This window comes from Erithacus rubecula, assembly GCF_903797595.1.
Source record: "Erithacus rubecula genome assembly, chromosome: 24".
In the NCBI taxonomy this organism is placed as follows: Eukaryota; Metazoa; Chordata; class Aves; order Passeriformes; family Muscicapidae; genus Erithacus; species Erithacus rubecula.
This window is the reverse complement of record NC_136676.1, coordinates 1,947,367-1,955,935: the sequence shown is the minus strand read 5'-3', so window position 1 is coordinate 1,955,935 and position 8,569 is coordinate 1,947,367. Positions and strand designations below refer to the sequence as shown.

General features: G+C 45.0%; 1 long non-coding RNA gene across 1 annotated transcript; it reads left to right on the top strand.

The window, feature by feature from the left end:
• Window positions 1–3,840: 3,840 nt before the first annotated feature.
• LOC306812089 lies at window positions 3,841–8,334 on the top strand. The gene is made up of 3 exons (XR_013776794.1): window positions 3,841–4,302; window positions 6,561–6,671; window positions 8,048–8,334. It is a non-coding gene; the product is annotated as an uncharacterized lncRNA (long non-coding RNA).
• The last annotated feature ends 235 nt before the right edge of the window (window positions 8,335–8,569 follow it).

Below are 8,569 nucleotides of genomic sequence, written 5' to 3'. Positions count from 1 at the left end.
GCAGACCATGCTGCAGGAACACCCAAGTGCTTCACTGACTGCTCTGAGACCTCTGCAGCTGCTGGAGGAGTTGGGAAATTCTCTGACTCTGATCCCATCACTGGGGTATGATGAACTGGACACTGGATTTTAGGTGAATGCTTGTGGACACTGCTGAAGGCTCATGGGGAACCTAATCTGGTTTTTACCCAGACTGTTGACTTTTCTCAGCTCCAGCCTGGATGTTTCCCAGGCTGGGAATCTTTTTCAGAGACAAAACAAGGAAAGGTAGAAAGAAAACACAGATACACACCTGGTGTTGAGCACTGAGCTGTGTGAGTGTCTCGTGATATTTTGCAGAAAGCATGTTTTCAAAGAGGTGTTGCCTTCTTTGACCAATGAGTCTTTTCTGCTTTGTTTTTTGTGATCTCTCTTATATAAATGCCATGGCTTTTCAATAAGTCATCTCTTCTTGCTGCTTGGGAGTGGTGTTGCTCTATTCTTTTGCCAGTTCCTAGCCTCACAATGACAAATGCTGACTTGCCAGCCATGGTGAACTTTATTCTTGAGATGGGAAGATTCTCCTAATCCCAGTCCAAACTGGCTCATGATCCACCTCCAGCAATCACTGCAGATCCACCCCTCAGTTCCTACTGACACACACATGGGATTTAAATTCTGTCACATCAGCATTTCCCCCTGGAGGAATTATGAACACAGGGCACAGAACAACCTTCTTGTTCATAATTCCTCTCTTCATATGGAAGGAGATGGAACAAGACGGGCTTTAAGGTCCCTCCAACCCAAACCATTCTGGGATTCTTTAACTGTACAACAAGTCTTGAATGAATGTCAGAGCTGGTTGGTCCAGTGATAAAAATAAAAAGTCACATGCAACCTATAAATGCTTAAAACTTTTGCGCCTTCCTTATGCCTGTAGTTCATGCATTTTTATTTCTTAACTCTTGGCCCCCTATTTTACAGCAAGTATCAAAAAAGACAGCCTTGATTGAGACTCTCTAAGGACACGAGTCTGCTTTGTGCTCTTCAATGTCTCCTCATCCAAAACATGATCCATTTCAGAGTGAGATCCAGTTCTTGTGCCAGTCTTGGTAGCACTTCCCAGTTTGGTGTCACATTCCAGTCATGAAGCTCAGATCTAATTTTAGTCTTTGCTCACCATCCCATACTAAAGAGATTTCCCTCTGCCCTAAGAGGAGTTTTCTCTCCAGAGATCTCTCCCAGGAGACTTTTCCCCACATTTCCATGTCCTGTTGGAACCAGAACTGAGCACCACCATTCCCTTCTGTGGTAATTGCCTCTTCAGTGGGAACACTTGCAGACTCCTTTTATTCACTTTCAGCTGCAGAGCCCAAATCCATGGCTAATTTATTAGGCTCTCACAGAAAGTGAAAAGGATTTAGTTCATGTATGTCCTATGCATGGCAGCACTGATCCTACCAGGAAATGCTGCTAAATTATCCAGAAACAATTTAGCTTTGTTAAATCATCTTGTACTTTATACATTTCTCCCTGCTCCCCTGGCTTTATCTGTTCTTGTTCCATAACTTTGAAACCAACTAAGAGCCTACAGTTGCCTGAGCCATGCTTCACCCTCTTCTTGACAGAGGTGTTTAATCTGTTACCCCATTATGGGGATTATCCCTGATTTCCATAATCATTATCCATGGTCGTCACTCCATCTGTTGTTCAGACACTGCTGTGACTGGTCCAGGTAGAAATCAGTGGTTTATTTTTCTCTTGAATCAGGCCAAACTGTGGCTTCTCCTCAGATGACATCGTGACCCACCCTTATTTACCCTGGGATTTCTGTTAATGCCCTTGCTATCACCTTGGTGCTGCTGTTAATTGTGGTAAATAAGATTTTCAGGATTGGCAACAAGTAACTTCTGACCCATTTTTGTCTCAGGTCTGTCCTAATTTTCTCTTGGCTCCCCTTAGTTTCTATGGCTTAAGTGCCATTTGCTATTATTAATTTTAATTTCCTATGTGAGGTGGGTTTTTGGTCATTTTCTTTTTCAGTTTGTAACCTCTCAAACATTCCTCTTCTCATTGCTCTCTCTCCCTTTTGAATTTTGAATTTTAAGTACCTGTGCCTTCTCCGCTCACAGATCCCAGAGCTGCTTAGTCAGACTCAATAATTCATTTCCTTAGATTTAAAAGTTTGCCTTTCTAAGCTTCCAAACCTTCATTCTAGACCTACTTTTGCCCATTTTGAAAGTTAAAGTGAGAAAAGGCAGCTCAAGATTGCACTTTATTCAAATTTTACTACTTTCATAACCACACAGGAACAAAGTTTAAAGCAGTGTTACACTTGACTTTTGCAGAGAAATCCATCACCTAAAATATCTGAGCCCATATTAGCTGTAATTACCTTTCAATCCATTTTTGAGATGTTAAAGGCTCCCATAATTCCCATCAATGCCCATGCATTTGATAACTGTAGGGGACTAATCATGATTAGTTTGGAGCTGGGAGTGCAGAGTAGGCTGTTGAGACTTTCCTGTCCTGTCCAGCCTTTTCTCCTGGCCCTGCTGTGCTCCTGCCAGAGCTCAATATTTCATTTCCCCATTTCTTCTTGCTGACATAAGGCACCACCTCCCTCCATCCACTGGTTTCCAGCATCCCTGAGGTTCCCATTACCTGTGAGCCTTCCATGGCTCCGTTCCAGCCTTTCACAGAGTGAACCAGGTTGGAAAAGACCTTTGAGATCATCAAGTCCAGCCCATGGCCTAATACCTCCTCATCAACTAAACCATGCACTGAGTGCCCAGTCCAGGCTTTTTCTGAACGTGTCCAAGGACAGAGATCCCACCATTTCCTGGGCAGATGATTCCAGTGCCCAATCACTCCTGCAGTGAAGAATTTTTCATTTCACCTGCCACAGTCCTGTGCCAGGTGATGTAGATGACCCTGCTCAGAGTGTTCTTGGCCCAGAGAATCCCACTGTGGTCCCTTTCAAAATGACCCTGTCACTATCAGACTAGGAACTGTGAATAATATAGCAACACACACTTCTTCCCAAGGCAGAAAAGAGATGCTGTATTAAAAAGCAACTGCACTTTTCTAGGATAGATTGCACAATACAGAATAGAAAAAGCTCATTGGTCCAAAAAAGGCAACACCTCTTGAAAACATGCTTTTACCAAAACATCACATAGCTCACACACTGCTCTGTGACCAACACCAGGTGCCCATCTCTGTTATTTATTCCACCACTTCTGTTTTCTTTGAGTTACAATCCTCACCAGTATCCATATGACCCTCTCTGGGGTTCAGAGCAGTGACTGCTGCAGACTCCTGAGCAGCTTAGTGTCCTCAGAACTGAGTTTTTCTTAAATTGTCACCAAGTGTCACTTTATCAGTCATGGAGCATTGAGTTCACTTCTCACCATTGGATTTTTGTGCTGAGGGTCCAACAGCTCCTCAGCCCACACCATGAGTGTCCTGAGGGTTATTCTGCCCATTTATCCTCCCAGGAATCAGAGAGTCCTGGCCATGAAATGGTTTGGGTTGGAATGGCCTTAAAGTCCATCCATTCCCAGCTCCTGCCATGGGCAGGGACACATTCCACTGTCCCAAGCTCCAAGCCCTGTCCAGCCTGGCCTTGGACACTTCCAGGGATCCAGGGGCAGCCACAGCTGCTCTGGGCACCAGCAAGGCCTCATGGAGCCTCAAGGAGATCATGGAATTTCATGGAACTCAGGCTGAAATTTGAAACAGCAGCTACTCATGGAATGAGCAGGAGACTGCTGTGAGGTGATGGAACCAGGGAACTGAAATGTGAGACCGAGGAGCCTCAGGGAACCAAGGGACCATGGTGAGGCTTTGGAACCTCAGGGAACTAAGGGATCATGGTGAGGGTTTGGAACCCAATGGAAACAAGGGACCATGGTGAGGGTTTGGAAGGTCAGGGAACCAAGGGATCATGGTGAGGATTTGGAACCCAATGGAACCAAGGGATCATGGTGAGGATTTGGAACCCAATGGAACCAAGAGACCATGGTGAGGGTTTGGAATCCAATGGAACCAAGGCTCCAGTGTGACACAGCGGGGCCTCATGGGGCCCAGGAGACCATGTTGATGCTATGGAATCTCAAGGAATCAAAATGCTAAAGTGACACACTGCGGGGCCCTTGTGGGAGCCAAAACCACCATGAGGGTTTGGAACCTCATGGAACCAAGGCTCTAATGGACACAGTGGGCACTTGTGGGACCCAGGAGATGCTGGAAGGTTCTGCTCATTCAGGGAACCAAGGCTCTCCTGGGTCACTGGGGGCCTGATGGAACCCAGGAGACAAGGTGAGGCCGTGGAATCTCTTGGAACAAAGGCCCCAGTGTGACACAGTGAGGCCTCTTGGAGCCCAGGAGAACATTGTGAGGTTATGGAACCCAGTGGAACCAGGGCTCCAATGTGACTCAGAGAAGCTCCAATGAACCAAAGACACCCTAGTGAGGATATGGAACCTCAAGGAGCCTCCAGGGTGACACAGTGGGGCCTCATGGAGCTCAGGGGGCCCTGCTGAGGTGTTGGAACCCCATGGAAGCAAGGATCTCGTTGTGCTGCTCTTGTGAGTGCCAGGGCCTCCCCACCCTCACAGGGAAGGATTTCTCCCCAGTATCACACCTAACTCTGCCCTCTGGCAGTGGGAAGCCATTCCCTCTTATTTTGGAACTCCCCAAGTCCCTCTCCTGCTCTCCTGGAGCCCCTTTAGGCTCTGGAAGGGGCTCTAAACTCTCCCTTCACTTCTCCACACTGAATACCCCCAGCATTCCCAGCCTTTCCTCTCAGGAGGACTCTTCCATCTTTCCAACCATCCATCCTCTCTGAAAGACAACTTCCATGCTTAAATTGCCATTGGCTTTAGAACATCATACAAAATTAAAGAACTTTTATCTTTTCATCCTCTTCTCTCTTGGATTTTCCTCAGCTTTCTAGAAAAGCTCTGAAATCCTGTGCCATCTTTTGCAATTTCATGCTCTGTTTTTGTTCTTATTTCTATTGCAGAAGTCACCATGAACAGTGTCAAAGAACCAGAAACATGACCATGAAAATGGTATTTTGATGTAGAATGAATATAAGAAATGCTCAGCTTTTCCAGTCAGAACTAGCAAAAAAACCAGATCTAAGCCCTAAAATGCCAGAATCATGGCCAAAGAATTAGGAAAATTGGCTTTTTTTTTTTCAAAGCTGGGATGTTATCCCCTAGCTGGTGGGCAGAGCATTGGATGGTTTCAGCTCAGAGCAGAAAGCCTGAAAGACTGACAGGAAACTCTTCCTCCCTCTGTGTCTCCTTTCTCTTCCCACTGCCCTTGCCTCCCTGTCTCTTTACATCCCAGTCTCTCCAAGTGGTTTGGATGTGTCTGTGTCCATCCCAACGTGGTTCCAGGCTCCTCCAAGGCATCCCCACCCCACAAACAACCAGCAGTGAGCATGAGTGTAATTCCTTCAACCAAACTGCTGCAGCCCTGCATCATTAGCTGAGAAAAAGAACCTTTTAATCAGTCTGATGTATCAGCTGTGCCTCTCCTCACTGTCACTGGAGATCTGACAAACCTCTCCTTCATGCTGCTTGATTAAAAACTCCATGGCAGGCACTGGGACTCCTGGTGCTAGGGCAGTGTCTCACCAGGTCCCCTGTGGCCCATCCCTCAAGAGATGTCTCAAAACCTGCCATTGTAGAAGGCTTTGTTCCCTCATTGCTGGTTGCTCCATTCTCTTGGTTCCCTCTCATGTGAAGCTTAGTTTGGTGTGGGTTTGGTTCTGCAAGCTCCAGAGAGCACTTGAGGAAGTTACCAGTCTATTTATCCTATTTAAACTCCTCTTTATCATCTGATATTGGGATCATTCTGGTATCAGTCACACTGCAGATGGAGTTCAGACATGATTCTTAGTGTATAAACATCACTGCAAAGGGACAGGAGCAGCAGGTCCTTCATGCAATCACATGAACTTTTGGTTTCTCCAAATCCCTGTCAGGATTTCAGCCTGCCAGGACCAGTGGGGAAGCAAACTCTGGCCAGGTACCAGCAGAGGGGTTCAGACTGTGGGATCTGTCACTGGGGGTGGCCAAAACATGACTGGAGCAGCAGGATGGGTCTTTAAAGACCTGCTCAGGTGACCACGACACCTCCATGGGTCCTTTCCAACCCAGGATTTGTCTATTATCATATGAAATGAAAATAGATTGGCCATTTGTCATTATTCCTCTCCCAGGAAACATCTGAATGGTAATTACAGTGCTGACAACCTCCATGGAGAAGGCAGGGGCCTCAAGTTTACACTATTTCTACTGAAACATTTCAGATATATCTGTCATTTCCTAATTCTTCCCTGTGAGGGTGGGCAGGCCCTGGCACAGGGTGCCCAGAGAAGCTGTGGCTGCCCCTGGATCCCAGGGAGTGCCCAAAGCTGGATGGGGCTGAGAGCAGCTGGGATAGTGGAAGGTGTCCTTGCCCATGGCAGGGGATGGGAATGGGATGAACTTTAAGGTCCCTTCCCACCCAAACCATTAGGGGATTATTTTTTGTTGTTTTGGTTTTGTTGTATTTTTCCCCAGGAACTCTGAAAGTTGCACAGCACCCACCTGGATGGGATACCTGAAATAATTCTGACTTATTATTTGCCATGAAAGATGCTGTGCTTCAACATCTCACCATCTTCAGTGAAGGTAAAGGAAACACTCACTTACCAGCTCCTCTTTGAGTCCTCCTTTTCTCCATGAGTGACCAGAGTGCAGATAATCACACATCTTCTTTCTTCTTTTCCCAATATTCAGAATATTCTGTTTGCTTAGATGAACCCACAAGAAACTGAAGTACCCAGGACATTTGTGTGTGTGTGTCTTTCAACTTTTTTAATGTGTGAATTCATGGACAGTTGTCATTCCCCAGAGCTCCAGAAGGGGACATCAAATTTAGTGACTGATATGACTTTTCCTGTGCAGGGTTATTCCAGCCCAGAACAGCATCAGGTTGTTGGATCTGGCAGGCAAACAGAAAAAAAAAAATCCTCCTTGTTCTTATCATTTTTCAGATAAAATCTCTGTGGTTCATTGCTGGTTTTAACAGAAGTTTCTTTGGATGTTTATGGAAAAGAGCCAAGGAAATTAATTTTAAAGTTATGGACAGTTCAGAGCCTTGTTACAAAAGTTGGATGTTTGGCATTTCCTATATCTTTAAATTCATGTTTTCCATTAACAATATAATTAACATTGGTTTTAATATTTAATTAAAGACTACAAAACACAACACTGGCACAACCCTTTTCTTACCTCTGCTCCTCTGGGGAGCAAACTTCCATTGCAGTTCTTTGATTTGTATCTTTTAATGAAATCAGTTATTATGACTCATTCCCCTCTCTCCTATACCTATTTATTTTCCTTATGTCTTTTATGAGGAACCTTATAAAAAGTGTTTTCAAAATCCAAGGAAATGACACGCACTTGGGTCACCTTGCTCTCGGATTTTATTAACTTTTCCAGGTTAACAAGACACACTTTTCCCTTCAGCAGCTCTGATGGTTTGACCCAATCAAGCTGCTCTGCATTTATCTAAATGCTGGATTATTTGATTCTTAATTAGACTGTTTCTCTGGGACTGCTGTTCCTGACACCAATGGGCAACTTTCTAATCTTCTTGGTAATTGCTGCTGGTTTGGATATAAGGACTGATGCAAAGTCCACTGGAAAAGCAGCCTCAGGAACTACTTGAAAACCCGTGTGGAAATGTCTTTTACTCCTGGTTAACAGCTCCTTTCACAGCTCCATAGCTTTGGTTTTAAAGGTTGAAAATTCTTTCAAGGTTAGATTCATCTTTTTGGAAAAAAAAAAAAAAATTGGGGGGGTTTTAAAAAAACAAACCAGGTCAAAGGCAACAAAAAAACCCTAACCAACCAACCAAAATCCACACAAAAATAACTGAATCAATCAATACAGACCTCAAAAACCCAGGAAGTTCTGCTTGCAAGGGACAATTACATTTTTTATTATTCCCCCTATGGACTGGGTGACTGTTTTTCATGTTCCTCTTCCCTTCCTCTCTCCAGGTGCACTTTTTGTCTGCAGAAGTCTCTTCTTTGTCCTACTTTTCAAAATGCACTGGAGTTTTGGGACTAAATAGCCAAAGAAGGAGAATAAGCCCCCTGCACATCCAACCAGTCAGAAAATGGGATACAGCTTTGTGAGTGTGGTTTGCCCACCTGGAAGGTTTGCTATCCTCTGCATTTGCTGGATCATGGAATTTGCAGAATCGTGGAATCACTGAGGTTGGAAAAGCTCTCTGAGATTGAGTCCATTGCCCCAGCACTGCCATGGTCACCATTAAAGGTCCCCAAGTGCCACAGTTACAAAATTTTTTTGCACCCTCCCAGAGATGGTGACTCCACCACTGCCCTGGACAGTCTGTGCCAGTGCCTGACCACTCTTTCCATGAAAAAAAATCCTGTTATCCAATCTGAACCTCCTCTGCCACAACTTGGGGCCACTTCCTCCTGTCCTGACCCTTAAATTCTCATCCTAAGAAACAACACAGGAGCAACATGTGCAGAATCCAGATGTTCCATGAACCA